The 15,783-nt window shown below is 44.6% G+C and overlaps 1 pseudogene; it reads left to right on the top strand.

Moving 5' to 3' along the window:
- The window catches only part of LOC124696495, a 45,793-nt pseudogene extending 30,867 nt beyond the window's left edge, over positions 1–14,926 (top strand).
- The last annotated feature ends 857 nt before the right edge of the window (positions 14,927–15,783 follow it).

Below are 15,783 nucleotides of genomic sequence, written 5' to 3'. Positions count from 1 at the left end.
CTGCAGACAATGATGGCAGACCGAGAAGCCGAGAGAGCTGAGCGCCAAGCAAACATTGCTGCACTGCAACAGATAGCTCAGAACAATCAAGGCCATGGAAACCACGATCACCCGGGATCGAAGTTAAAGAGCTTCCGAACACCAACCCTCCAATATTCAACAAGACTCGAAGAACCCCTAGACGCTGATGACTGGCTCCAGACAATGGAGAACAACCTCGAAGTTGCGGGAGTTGAAGCCGCAGAGAAAGTGTTGTTTGCCACGCACTACTTAGCCGGACCAGCAAGAGCTTGGTGGACAAGCACCCGTGCAATGAATGCAAGACAGATGATGACCTGGGAAGACTTCAAGCTGAAGTTTAGCAAGTACCATGTGCCCCAAGGACTGATCAAGAAGATGAGAGACGAGTTCCGCGAACTCAAGCAAGGAAGGATGTCCGTGGTGGAATACCGCGACAGGTTTCTTACTCGTCAAGGTACGCCCGGATGAGACCGACACCAATGAGAAGAGAAAGGAAAGATTTACTGAACGGACTACACGATGAGATGCAAACTCGTGTTAGTGAACATTCCGTTCGCCGACTTGGAAGCCCTGGTGGACTCAGCCATCCAGATGGAAGGAAAGCTACATCAAGCCAACGAGAACCGCAAGAGAAGAATGATGAACCAGAATGGACCCAACCACGCCCAGAAGTACCGCAACAGCTCAACCGGAGGATTTGCCTCAAGATACAACAAGCCCCCTGCTCAGACATACCGCCCAAGCTACACCAATAACAACGGAGGACCCCCGAAGCCCGGAGGCAACCACAACAACAGCAACAACAACAACAGCAACCCCAACAACAACACCAACCACCCCAATGGCACCAACAACCACCCCAATACTGCCCCGTGACCGGGAGTAACGCTGTTCCCGTCAACCCCAAAGACAAGTCAACTCGTGGAACTGCTATGAATGTGGAATCGTGGGTCACTACTCCAATGAGTGCCCCAAGAAGCTTGCCAGGATTGCCGCCAACACCGCAACGACCTCGCTCAAGCAACAACGCCGCTTTGCCGAAGAAGGAACCGGAACAACAACAACGGCCGTTTCTACCACATGACCGCCAATGAAGCCCGAGGAAGCCCCTCAGTGCCATGCCAAGTATGTTCCCCTGTTAACCTCACCGCTCAATCTTTCTTAGGAACCTAACTTTTCTTAAAATCTCGGGACGAGATTTGTTTAAGGGGAAGGGTTTGTAACATCCCAAAAATTTCAAAATAAAACAAATGAACTTCCCTAGTTCCAAATTTTGGAACCAACAAAAACTTTTATTAAATTAAGTATGATACATAGTGATCCTGCTTAATTCTTGTGCTATTGCCATGTTTGCTTGTAATAGTAGTTTTGAAATGATCTTAAACCCTAAACCTCACCCCTCTTTTCACCCTACTAGTTAAAATAAAATAAAAGGAAATTAAATAAGAAAAAGGTATATGTGCCTATGGCTATTTTTATAAATCTTTACCCTATGCTTTTCTACTTTGCTTAGAGGTTTGGAAAACCTTCATACACCTTACCTAGTACCTATCAAACCAAATCCAAATGGTTTCCAAAGAAAATTTAAAAGAAACTAAAAATGCCATAGAGGCAAATGAGAGTAAAGTACAAATTGGTGAATTTAAGAATCTTGACCCTAGGACTTGTGGTGAATAGTTGGATCACTTCCATATACCCTTTTAATACTCAACAACCTCAAATGGGCCAAGAACACTCAAATCAAAAATCAAATGCAACATATGCATAGAGGCATATGAGACACATAGCCACTTCACCAATTTTTGCCCTATGACATTAAACCTTGACCAAAGGGTGTGCAACCATTTCTAAACTTCATATAACCCTAAATTGACCCTAACCCAGGTCCAAGTGAAGCAAGATCAACACTTTACAAAAATAATAAAAAGTGACACATCACCTCTTATGTGTTATGGCCATTTTTGCAAATCTTTGACCAAGATCTTTTGAAATGGATTCAATGGTTTGAAAATGTTTCTAAACCAATAAGAATCACATTAGAGTCAACCAAAGTCAATTCAAAAATAGAGAAATCACATAGTGAGAAAATCCCCAAAATTCACTCACATACACTTAGCCCAATTTGCAAATCTTCAACCAAGGCCACCATGGCTTGATCTCTTGCTTGTAGAATACTTATATATGATAAACAAACACATTTGCATCAAATAAACAAGAATCAAATCAAAGGAAAATTCAAAACTCACATACATGTGATAATGGTCATATCACCCCTTTATAACATCTTCCCTACTTTACACCCCCGCCTTTGACTTTTCTCCAACCAACCTTGGTCAACTATGACCATGTAATCCAAGACCATGTCAAGGTCAACAACTTCCATGTTGACCATCTCTGCTGAAGTTGACTAGGTTGACCAGAATAGAATGGACAAGTGAGGACTTTGAAATAAAGAGAAGATGACACACTTTTTGAATTCTTGCAAACCTTCACCAAAATGACCACCACCACCACCAATCTACTTCAAATAATATATGAATAAGATCCACCAAGGGAATTTCCAAAATTTGAAACTTTTTCTCTTTCGGCCATATCAACAAACACCTTGTGGGCAGCACCTAGAATTGAGCCCATACTGATTTTTTTGGCATAGACTTGGTCCAACCCTGACCATCCCTGCTGCTCTGGAGCATCCCTGCATCTCCCCTCTACCTCACCACCCACTTGCCTGCCTCTGCTTGGACCATTTTTGACCAGAACTAGACCATGCCGGCCCTCTTGTCACCTCACCATGCTCACCCCTCTCCTCTCACATCCATCTCCCCTCACCATGTCATTTGACTTCCCCTGACCCTGCTGAGGCTGACCCTGCACGCCCTTGACCGAGACGGCGACGACACTGCCCAGGCCACGCGCGCCCAGACACGCCCAGCACATGCCAGGATCGGCATGGACGCGCGCCAGGACGCGCACGCTGGCAACCCTGGACGCGACAGGACGCCGCTCGCCCCGTCGACTCAACGCTCCCCTCGACCTCTCCTTTCACCTGAAGCTTCCCATCGACGCCAGGAACCTGCCAGACACGCCCACTGGCCCTCGCCCGCCCTGTGGACGACGCCCTCGTCGCCGACCGTCCGCCAGTACCGCGCCAGTGCATCTCGTCGTCTGACCCGCTCCGTCCTTCCCTGTCCTCGCCACGAAGCGCGTCAGCACCACCACGACGTCGCCAACGCTCAGAGCCCATCCCTTGCCCCTTCGCCGCCCTGGAACGACGACGCCATCGACGACCTCGCCCGCTCCGCCTCGGCCTTGCCTCGCCCCTATAAAAAGAGCACGATCCAGCCTCCAAAATCCACACCATTCGCTTCCCTCACTCCTCCGGCTCGCCAATCCCTCTTCCCTCTCCGATTCACTCCTCCTTCGCCGGAATTTGGCCGCAGCCCGCCGCTGCAGTAGCTCGACGCCGCCGACGATCCCGAGCACCCCCGGAGCTGCTGCGACCCTCCTTCGACTCTTCGTCATCGACAACGTCGCCGCAGCCCGTCGCCGTCGATCGCCGGAGCCCCAGCACGCCGCCGACCCCCTACCTCCGCCGCTCCAAGCAAGCTTTCTCCCCGACGGTGACGACGAAGCACAACCGTCAGATCTTCCTCTGATCGCGCGGACGAGGTTAGTCCATACCGTTTCGGTGTTATAAGCCACTGACCACTGGGCCCCATGCTGTCAGCAGCCCAAAACGTTAGTTGGGCTGGTTTCCTCTGTTCAAACCGTTCAGCCCATTAACTCTCCCGCCAGCCCACGTCTTAAATTCGAAAATGCAAAATAGAGAAATAATGCAAAACTGGTGCTGTGTTCAAAATTGAATAACTCCAAATCTACTCGAGCCAAATTTTACAAATTTTATATATTTAGAAAGCTCATGAAAGGACCCATCCAACCACACTGGATTCAAATCAAAATATGTTGTATATTTTTAATAGTAAAAATAACAAAGAAGTAGCTTTTCAAACATCAAACAATTATTAAAAATCAACCCTTTTGAATTTTGAGGTGATTCCACCTCTCAAAATTCACATTTCAAATACTCTAATTGATTATGTGAAAATATGATATGGGTACTGTATATGATCATGGGATAGAAGCAGAATATTGGCTATGTAGTCAATACTAGCCCATTTAAATTATTTCAAATTTTAGGAATTCAAATCTATGAGGTATAGCACCTCATTTAAATCATCTTTTCAAGATTGTATGAAGTCATGTGATGCCCCTGGTTGCTTGGTCTCATATTTGCTCACTTAAGAATATTAAATGTTTGCCATAGTAGCATTTAAATTGTTTCAACAAATTATTAAATCTTATGGGAGTGTTTCTCTCATTTAAATATTGTCATGAACAATTCAAAATGAGATTGAGACTCGGTCATTTAAGTCTCACATGAATTGTTGATGATATTAAATCTTTACCATGCTAGAATGAAATGGTATGAGGTGCTCACCTCATTTAAATCTTTTCTTAAATGATAAGTGTGAAGAGGTTGACTTTGGTCAACCTAGGTCACATATTATTCATAAGAGAAATTAAATCTTAAGAAGATAATGAGAGGAAATTATTTCTCTAAGTAATTGAAAATAACACCTAAGTTAGTATGAGAGGAAATTATTTTTCTTAAATCTTAAGGAAAACACCTCCACCCACTTAATAGTAATGCGTGATGCTAGTCTAAGTGTGTGAACCATGTATCAGCTTAGTTTAATTAGATAAGTTTGGTGTGATGATTGTGTACCCCGTATTCGTATTTTAGACGCTAGTACCGAGGAGTACCAGGAGGAGGAGGAGGTCTACTTCCAAGGAGAAGAAGACCACTTTGACCAGCTTTCCCAACCAAGGCAAGATAATACTCTTGCAAAGTGCAAAGCTCACCATGAGCAAGGCATTACCCCAATTACTTTATGCTTATGATCCTATTTCCCAGCTTTTACTTTACAAGCTTTATTTACTTTTGTTTTATCAAAGTACTTTTGGATTTATGATTCACTTGGTTAGTATTGGATTAGTACAAGAGTATCAAACTTAGCCTAGAAGCAAGGCAAATACTTAGCACCCCTCATACATAGTGGCTAGTGCTAAATACTAAAATGACTACTCTAGATGGGAACATGTGTTATGAAATGATGATGGTGAAAACCTTGGAATGATGAGTCATTTCCATTGAAAGATTTTGAAAGTGAATATGACATGAAATTGACTTGGTGATTTTGGCTAAAAACTGATGATTGAGTTGGATGCGATACCATTCCAATTTTTGAGTACCCCCACAATACCTGATTATGGGTAAGGCTTAGCGGGAAATTTATGTATCTTAGTATGGGTTCCCTCTAAACAAGCGTCATCGGGGTTAGGCTGAAGGCTGCCTCTACAACAAAAGAAACGATGAGAAATGACGTGTAACGAGGTGAATGTCCGGCCCAAGCCCTGTGCAGTTCCCGGGTTAACAGCTTGGTTTTCACCGGGAGGCCAAGCTCATGGGGAGAGGTGCCTATACTAGGATATGTAAGTGAAAGGTTATGGTTGATGATCCGCGTACCGAGTTACGATTATTCGGGGTTTTATCCCCGACGGATGTAATCAAAAGTTGTGGCACAAGTGTACAACCTCTCGCAGAGTGTAAACCTATTCGAATAGCCGCGTCCACGGTTAAGGACGGTTGGAAAGGCCATACTCGTTCCGTCATCGGACCATTTTCAAAAATGTGACATATGACTTGTGATTTTTGCTTTTGAAAGGTAAATGTTGAGTTTGACTTGAATTACAACAAAGGTTGTGGGAATGACACTAATGTTCCCACTTGAGTTAGTTAGCACATGAAAGGTCTTGATTTCAAATACTTGTGAACAAAAATTGGCTTTATGCAAAGGAAACTAGAGCTTAGCACCCCCTTACTAGAAATGTTCGTACTTACATTAGTATTAGTTTGCGAGTACTTTAAAGTACTCACGGCCGTGTCCCCGGCTATTCAAATGGCCGGACTATGAAGAGGAGCAACGAAGATGAAGAGGATGGACAGCAGGACGTCTACGACAACTAGGACTACTCCTGACGTCAAGCGTTGGCCTGTGGACTATAGAGTCCCCTTCTATCTACGCTTCCGCTATGTATTTGTGATGTGTGTTGAAACAATAGTTCAACTATTATTGTAATATTGGATCATGTGATCTATTTGTAAGACGACTATGATATGTAATGAATGATGACTTATGATATTCAACTGTTATGTCTCGCAACAACAATATTCCTGGGATTGCGATGTATGGCATAACAGGCACCTGGACTTAAAAATCCGGGTGTTGACAGCTGCCGCAGCCAATGACCAGTGGGGTCGTCTATTTATTTAGAGAGAAAAAATCATATCTTGCCGCTCTGATATATGTCTTTAGAGAATATCATAGAGAGAAGCAACAAGTTCGCTAATTAATTATTCTTAAGCTAGACCGGAGAACCGCCGGCAGCTCGTTCCCCACCGTCGGACGGAGCAGCCATCGCCGGCGGCGCGCCGGCGCCTCGTCGCGCCGCCGGCTCTGTCTCCCGGCGGCGTCGGACGAACTGCGGCGCTGCACGTCAACCACGGCTCCAGCACTTGTTTCGTCCGCACGCATTGTACCCACCGCAGGAAAGTCCGCCGCAAGCAGATCCGCCACCCACGACGACCGGGATTTGTTCCGCGCACCAATTGGTAGACCTCCGCTTCTGCCTCCCCCGCCCCCTAATCGATTCGGTTCCCGTAATTTATTGGAGTTTGCAGGTACGAAATAGTCCTCAATGTCTCGTCGTAGCGGGTACACCGGCGAGGGTGGGGATTCGATCATGTCGTGGCCACGTTCTACTTCTCCTACCTCGTCGGAAGTGCAGGTATATAGCTTCAGCTCTCTGTACTACCGTTGAATTTGGGGTGAATTTGAAGTTCCGCCATGGCCTCGTTGGGGTGATTTCAGTTGTTCTTTTTTCCATTATTGTTACAGTTAGCCGTGCAAGCCGATGATCCATGGTACATTGCATACCAAGATGAATCAACCCAGTGGTGTAGCCGGAGGATGGATTTGGAGGAGAAGGTGGCCAATTTAGGTGATGAATTGGCCCGTAAAAACCTGATGATATTCGAGCTGAAGCGTATTGTGGATGAAGAAAAGAAGAATTCAGAGCTTATTCGCAAGGAGAAGTTGAGAGTTGAGACAGATCTTGCCGTATTTGATCAAGTGGTAGAAAATCTAGAACATGAACTAAAAGTGATGGGAGAGGAGAAAAGTAGATTCATCTCGTGCAGTTTTATTAGGTGTCATCCCTGTCCTAGCAGCTTATGTGGTTCGGTAGACGATTTAGTATAGAATTGTTATTCAGTAGATGGCTCTAACCACTCGTATTTTGTTGTGGCTCTAAGCACTGTATTTCGGTGTACAATTTCCTACTTGTGCTAAGTAATGTGCACGATAATTTTAGCAAGGGATCCCAAAAGTGAAAGCATGTACCAGCCTCCGGATCAAATACATATCAATATCTTCCCAATCAAGTTGGGATAGAATTCAAATCATACATACGGATGTACATGGACACATCAAGAACGTGAAGAAGCTTTTTTTGAGACGGAGGTAGTAGTTCGAACAATTTTATCCCATTTGGAAATTGAAAAATACAAATTTATAATAATTTATCCCAATTTGCGGCGTCGAACACGGTCGCGCAGCGATGGGCAAGAAAGGCCGGGACGACGGGCGGCCGAGGGGTGGTCATCTCGCGCCATCAAACGTTGAAGCGATGTTATCGGCGATGGCTTCAATGTTCGTGGCATCGATGACCGGTGTCGGAACCGCCGCTGTCTTGGTGTTCTTCATCGGCGACGGATCTGCGGAGGGCTGGATCGGCGGCTTTGCAGCGCGGTTGTAGACGATGGCTTCAATCGTCTTGGCATCGATTCGCACTCTCGGCACCGGAAGTGAGACATCAACAGGCTCCGACATTGAAGGCTGGGTCTGCGCCTTCGAAGCGATGTTGTAGGCGATGGCTTCAATGTTCGTGGCATCGATGACCACTGTCGGCACGGCCGCCGTCTTGGTGTTCTTCATCATTCAACGGATCTGAGAATAGAATCGAAAGTGAGACAGAGAGAGACATTTCAACTATTTCTGACGGTTAGATCCTCACCGGCACTCTTAGATCCACGGCGCACGCACGGTTAGATGCACGCCGCCGCACGCACGGTTAGATCCGCGCCGCCGCACGCCGACGCACGCACGGTTAGATCCGCGCCGCCGCACGCCGCCGCACGCACGGTTAGATCCGCGCCGCCGCACGCACGGTTAGATCCGCGCCGCCGCACGCACGGTTAGATCTGCGCCGCCGCACGCACGGTTAGATCTGCGCCGCCGCACGCCGCCGCACGCCGCCGCACGCACGGTTAGATCCGCGCCGCCGCGACCGCCGTAGTAAGAGAGGAAATACGAGAGAGGAGGATGCGACTGGAATATGCGACTGCCAGTGGTTGGTAGGTATGTGCTCTGCTCTTGTCTCCGTATGCGTCCATCGTGGTAGAGAGAGATACAGGCCGTCCGATCATAAATGATCGAACGGTGCAAGCGTTCGTTGAGCTTTCAACTAACCAAGATCCGTGTGACATACATCTCGACCAATCGGAGATCAGCCAAGTGAGTACAAGTTAGGAAAACTGAGTAGAACTAAGAGGGGGAAAAGTGAGGAAATGTTTATCGGAAGGGCAAAACCGAGTATGACCGAGTAAAACAAGTGGGCCCGAAGGGGAAAACCGAGTAACACTAAGTAAAACAGGGGCACCCAAATAATAAACGGACTAAGGGAAATTGAAGCTTTTGGCATAAAAATTGTAAAATTGTGTTATTTGAACAATATATTACATTTTGGCCGACTAGATATTGTTTGCAACTCAAAGATACACAAGTGTGACGAATTTGGACTCATTTGGACAAAGTTTGTAAGCATAGTGGGTATTTGGGAGGTGTATTGAGCGTAAAGCCCCGCATCTTCATATCTAGTAGCTCATGGACTAGGAAGTGGTTTTGAAGCTTTTGGCATAAAAACTTCATATCTCTATATTTCCTTTTCCATTATTATTTCTCTAGGTTGTAGGTAACATAATAAGGCTCCATGGGAAGGTTCCACCATGTTTTGAATTATTTTGAATTGAACCCTAAAACCCTAAAACCCTAAAACCCTAAAATGATAAATGTGGCTTAAATGTGGCATACAAATTGTTCATACAAATTCAAATTGTTCAACACAAAGGGATCCCCAATACAAAGGGAACCACAATACAAATTGTTCATACAAATTCAAATTGTTCAACACAAAGGCATCCCCAATACAAATTGTTCAACACAAAGGGATCGCCAATACAAAGGGAACCCCAATACAAATTGTTTATACAAATTCAAATTAGTTGTTCAGTAATAAAATCTTTCTCTTGCTCCCGGTGTGACTCGCCGGGGCCACCACCTTACTCCGGGTAACCCTAACAGTGGATATTACCGGTGTCTACCTTCCTTTTGCCCTCTTTCTTGTTCTTCTTCTTCCGCAAAGCTTGTGCTTTTTCTTCCGCCATGCACTCTTCGAAGTTAGCTTGTATCATGGCCTTACCACTTTCGTGGCATTCTCGACTATACTGTTCCCTCTCCTCTAGACTCATCGGTTGAAGCCATTCTATATCCATCTTTTCCCTCTGCTCTCCATCCAATGGTTCAAGCAGCTCTACATCCATCTCGTTCCCCCCGCTCTCGATCCATCGGTTCAATCTCCTCATGTTGAACTGCTGCTTCAATCTCCTCTCGCATTTGCTCGCTTCAATCTCCTCATGTTGAACTGCCGCTTCAATCTTCTCCGCATTTGTCTGCTTCAATCACATCATGTTGAACTGCTCGCTTCAATCTCAAGTTGAATTGCTGCTTCATTCTCCTCTCGCATTTTCTCGCTCCCGCCCGATCTTCCATTCCAAAAGCTGGGTCAACTCCATTTTTACAAAGCCTAGCAATGTGTCCAGGGATTCCACAACGTTTGCACTTACGTTTTCGAATCGGTGCACCACCCTCCGCACTAGCTCGATCCTATTCTTCCTCGGCCTACCTGCCGGTCTAGTCAATACTGGAGAGTACAGCTTTGAAGCCCGGATCGACTTTCATCCATTGGTCTTTTCCCAACAAGGTAGGAACATTCATAGCATATGCAGCCCTAAATTTGGCAACAGAGAAGTACTCGACACATACCGATCAACTTCACCCTCTTCACCCCCTATAACACTCATGAAAAACAATGCGTGTATGCAGGGTATCCCACGGATCTGCCATCCCCTACAATGGCATTTCCTATCAACCAAACTCACCGGATACCTCCACCGCCTCGTTTTCTTTGTCGCTGTAGGTTACCTCAGCCTCCATTCCTTTTCTCGACGCACTCGCATCCTCAATTGTTTTGCCCTGGCATGCAAAGACTTAATCAAAGACGGGAGCATGAGATGGCCAACATAATTTGTGGATGCAATTCTTTGACGCTGATCGATCTTTATCATGATCATCTGCCTAATCTTATCAAATATTTGCCACAAGCATAAGCCCTTTCAATGACTTGACCTTTGAATTGAAACTCTCCGCAAGGTTACTTGTTACATAGTCTACCTTGCAAATTTCATTGAATTGGCTTCTTGACCACACCCTACCATGATGTTCATCCAAGTACTCCTTCACCCCAGGTTTTTGTTTATACAACACATCCAAATGAAACAGATGCTTCCTAGAGCTGCATGTGTATGAAGCTGGCCATAGGTTGTCAGTAAAAACTTTACCCTTGAATTTCTTTGTAAAATTCTGTACCAAGTGTCGCATACATTCCCTATGCTCCACTCCAGGGAATACTGCTTCTACCGCAGTCTCCAAACCTTTGCAAGCGTCTGTGTGGATAACAAGTCCTGTTGGATGACCTATAAGGTCGCGCAAATTCTGCAGAAACCAAGTCCAACTTTCCTGTGACTCAACCTCCAAAACCCCATAAGCAACAGGGAACATCCAATTATGTCCATCAACTGCAAGTAGCAGCAACTAGCTGTCCTTTAAACCTGCCATGAAGAGCTGATGCATCCACGGCCAAATAAGGCCCGCAACCGTCCAAAAAGCCTTTCCAAGCAAGCTTTGAAACAAACAAAAGCCCTTCTCGAAACATTCCTTGTGCATTACCTTTCCGCTTTTCAATTTGTAGGGAACTCGTATGCTTGTCTATCGCTACAACACTCGCCTGGACTAGCCATCTCCACTTCAGCTTTGAAAGTGTAAAGCAACCGAAAGCTTTCATTCCATGGACCATTGATCTTGTCAAGAGCCATTTCCTTTGCATAGAACATTCTCATGTAAGGTACCTCCATTTTATACTTCTCAACCAGCTTTTTTACGAGTGCTGTTGGACCAAGTGAAGGCTCTTCTCTCAGCCAATCTAGGATTACATCTCGCCAACCACCTAGTCTTCGCTAGCTTTGTTTTCAGCTCGGCTCTCCCCTAGAGGTGGACACCTATGGATCTCATTATTCTTCTTTATCTGAAACATAATGATAAGGGATGTCGTAATAGATAACAAATTTTACACCGTGATCTAAATACACAACTGGTTGGCGTAGTACCCGAACCAAGCCGCTTCGCGCATTGTGGATGCATGCAGCCTAAACCTACACCTTGGGTATGGGCATTTAATTGTGAACCTACCCGGCTCACTTTTAATAACCTCGAAATTATTCTTAGTGAGAATGTGATATGTAGTAATTGCATTACGGCAGTCCAACATCGTTTGAAACACGGTGCCTTCTACAAGCTGGGGTTTCTCCTCGTTCCACTCAATTGTTGGCAAGTCTTCACCTTCGTAATCGGCTAAAACGAGGCTGTCATCATTCTCATTCTTCTCTTTATCATCGGTGTCATCAAATCCGGCACCAAAAGCCATATCTTCCATGTATTGATCCTCCATTGCCCGCTTACTCGCATCGATCTACCAATTCAGGAAACATCAACTCATCCTCATCATCTTGAGGAGGCTGATCCTCAATGTCCGCATCGTCCTCCACATCGACCGTACGAACGATCTGGCTACCACTAGCACTGGGACAGATGGTGCTGCTGTGGACCTACAAGGAGCGCCACGGCGCACACTATTAGCAGAGGCAGCAGCAGTAGAGAGACATGATGCCCGACCACCTGATGATGCCCCAGCACCAGATGATGCCTGGCCCCTGTCCACATGGATACGAATTTTACCGAACCGGCAAGAAGCATTCAAAGCAAAAAAGAAATCCCAGATCTTCTTCGGAAATTAGTGGAACAAATCTTCCCTCCGAGCTGTTGAAATATTCGTAATGAACTGCATCGAGAGAGCTCCAGGTGTAGTTATCGTAGATGTTAGCTTTGAAATCCGTTAACGAGATGGTGGTTGCAACCACCGCAGGGAAGTTAAACCCAGTCTTACAGCGTTTAGAATCACGCGTAAAGCTAGAATCCAGCCTAACCACCAGCCGAAAAGCCAGTCACTGGATCCATCCTATTCGAAAAGCAACGCAGCTTAGTTGAGCAACAACGATTGGCGCTCAAAAACTGCCTACTGTTAATTCACATGGGATAGGCAGACGATGCTTACCCAGATGGAATCCATGCGTTAGATCCCTCCGATTCCCAATCTTCTCCACGGCTGGCGGGAATAGTCCGCGCACCAGACGGAATTACAAAGAGGACAGGGGTAGATCCAGATCTGGTGGAGGCGGAGCCCGGGGGTGGTGGTGGGGGCGGGGCCGGCTCGGCGGCGGACGACGCCATAAGGTAGGTGGGCAGGATGGCGTGGCGGCGGAGGGGCGGTGTGTGAGCTCCTCCAGTCTCGGACGGAGGGGAAAGCTTTGGGTCAGCTCTTCCAGTCAATAGTCAACACATTTCGAAAGCAACGGTCAAGTCAAAACCACCGCGGCTCCCTAGCCGTCACCGGTAACGGAAGGCCTCTCGAACAGACGGCAACCCTCCCGTCCGAGCCTCTGGAAGGGGTTTCAAACTAGAGGGAGGGGAAAACTGAGGAAAAGTTAAGAGGCTGGGGAAAACTGAGTACAACTAACGAACCAGGGGCACGAAACTAGAAATCCCTATATAGTACATAGATAGAAGATTGATTTTTCTCCATATCCTCATATTTTCCTGATTTCTTAGTCTACGCTTTACTCATTGATCTTCAGGTTTGACGCACTTCAGTAGGTAAGTATACAGTTTTTCATGTCCATTTATCATCAGTTAGCTGTAGTAAAGAAGTTAGCGTAGTATGCTGGTCAATTGTTACTGTATGTTTTATGGTGGAGTCAAGCAAGAGTTTGTTGTCAATAAGAAATTCCTGCTTCGTTTCGGTGCCTAGGTGAGAGTGTTCATGGTGTGCATAAGGACATAACTTTCTGAGCTCCAACTATTTATTTTCCGTTGCTAGCGAATGGTCCCATGGATATAAAATTATCTCACATATATTTCCTTTTTATCCAAGTTTGATTTAGAGATCAACGAAAACCTATAGTGTTTAATTTCATTATTGTAGTATCAAGAACAATTGTTTGAACATAATATTCAAAATTTTGTTGTCTATTATTAAATTTTAAAAAGGTGGAAATGGAACATAATTCATCCATTCAAATGAGCAACTTAAAGGGCCATGGACGAATATAGTGTTTAATTTCATTATTTTAGTAGCAAGAACAATTATTTTGAACATAATATTCCAAATTTTGTTGTCTATTAAATTTTCAAAAAGGGTAAAATGGTAACATAATTCATCCATTCAAATGAGAAAATTAAAGGGCCATGGACAAATTGATTTAGATTTTTCTCAAACTCTTTCTCTTACACCAACCTGGATTTCAGCGAAAAGACTTGAATTCTAGGAGGACTATAATGAGGAGGACGACAGACCACGATCTACTAAAAAGAGAAATTGTGGTTCGAGTCCACGTCGTGAGATGGCCAGGGCCATTAGGAGGTTTTTCGAAGAATAGGATTATTTGGTTTGTTTAACGTTTTCAATTGTTCACGGATGGGGTTTGTGACCACTACCATTTTAGTAAAGGATTTATCATCATATTGTTGTAGAAACCATATTAGACTCACACAACTACCCACTTTTGATTCAATACTTTGGTAATTAATGTATATTATACATTATTTGGAAAAATAATCAAAATGGCTAGATTTTCTTTAAAACAATGTTACATAATTCATTCTTATTTCATAAAACATAATCAAATATGTATATATAAAGTAAATATAAAGCTTACATATATAAACATAACGATGTGTATTTTATAAAGGTTATACATTAGTGGAGAATAATATTTGCGCATGATAAAAAAATATAGTTAATGGCTCCGAAAATTTGAAGATGATGCCCTCGCATTTGCGAGGGCCACTGTGCTAGTTGAATAAAACATAATGTTCAGTTTATCGAAAATTTGATTTGCTCTCTCGTTAGTAGGCTATGTTATACTGGCTCTATGAAATATTGCACTTCAATTTCGTGTGTACTTCCTTTCCTTGAGCTATTTTACTTTTGCACGTAATGCAGTCAACAATATAGCCCACGTGAACTGTGGTCGGTGCCGGACAACTTTGATGTATCCACATGGAGCACCTTCTGTCAAATGTGCCATCTGCGAGTATATCACAAAATACTGGGGTAAGTTGAGCCTCGCTCTCAACCTTCATGTGATGCAAGTTCATGCAATATATTACAGGAATATTTACTGATTTTGAACCATCTGTGTTCTGAATTTCAGATAAATACCATGTCACCAACACCATGTCCAAGGCCTACATCAAATGATTTTTTTTTTTGATAATGAGCGCTTTTATTACTCATAACTGCATTTTTTGATAAAGGAGCATAGCCCCAGCCTCTGCATCAATAGATGCACACTGCTTGCTTTATTAAAATCGAAATATCAAGTCATAATAGATCCATCATCACTTATTACAATCACGGAAACGCTAAGGTCGATACATGAATCAACCAACTACAAATACGGCTAACAGAAAAGCTATGCATTTGCTATTCTATTAAGATGCCGCCACCCAGTAGCCTGAAAAAAGAAATCCTGAGCAACCACTAGCATCCAGTTGCATTCAATAACCATATCCTCCCGCTGCTCCACCGGGAGAAGGAAAACCCATTGCTGGATTGAATGAGAAGCTCGCCGGATAACCTGCAAAAAATTAATCCACTTTGTTTGTTGAATTACACCCGGCCTCTGCATAACCAAGATGCACACAACTGTCCAAATCTGAGGAACCAAAGTTCTAAAAGGATAAAAAAAGACGTTGTATATATCAATGATGAGCAACTGTGTAGCCAGTGTCGGCTCGATCCGTAGATTATGCTGCCACTCATGTTGGGAAAAAATATCCCTCGCCGTAGCCTCCAACCGTTAAAATGGGGAGAATTCCACTTCCCGGCCTCTGCACCGACCAGCCTGGGCCGTAAGTATAAATAGGAACCTTAATTCGCGTTCGTGGGGATTTGAATTCAGGTGCTAGATTTGTACAATCACTCCCCCAACCAGTTGAGTTAGGCTCACTTCCCAACTGTTTTTGGAATTTACCAAGGCATGAATGTATCAAGGCTTACCTTGAGGAACAAAGAAACATCAAGTGTTTTTGGAATTTATAAAGGCATGAATGTCAGAAGGCTAAAATT

Source organism: Lolium rigidum, chromosome 3 (genome assembly GCF_022539505.1).
Source record: "Lolium rigidum isolate FL_2022 chromosome 3, APGP_CSIRO_Lrig_0.1, whole genome shotgun sequence".
Classification (NCBI taxonomy): domain Eukaryota; kingdom Viridiplantae; phylum Streptophyta; class Magnoliopsida; order Poales; family Poaceae; genus Lolium; species Lolium rigidum.
The sequence above is the reverse complement of the archived record's forward strand: the minus strand, read 5'-3'. Positions and strand labels throughout refer to the sequence as shown.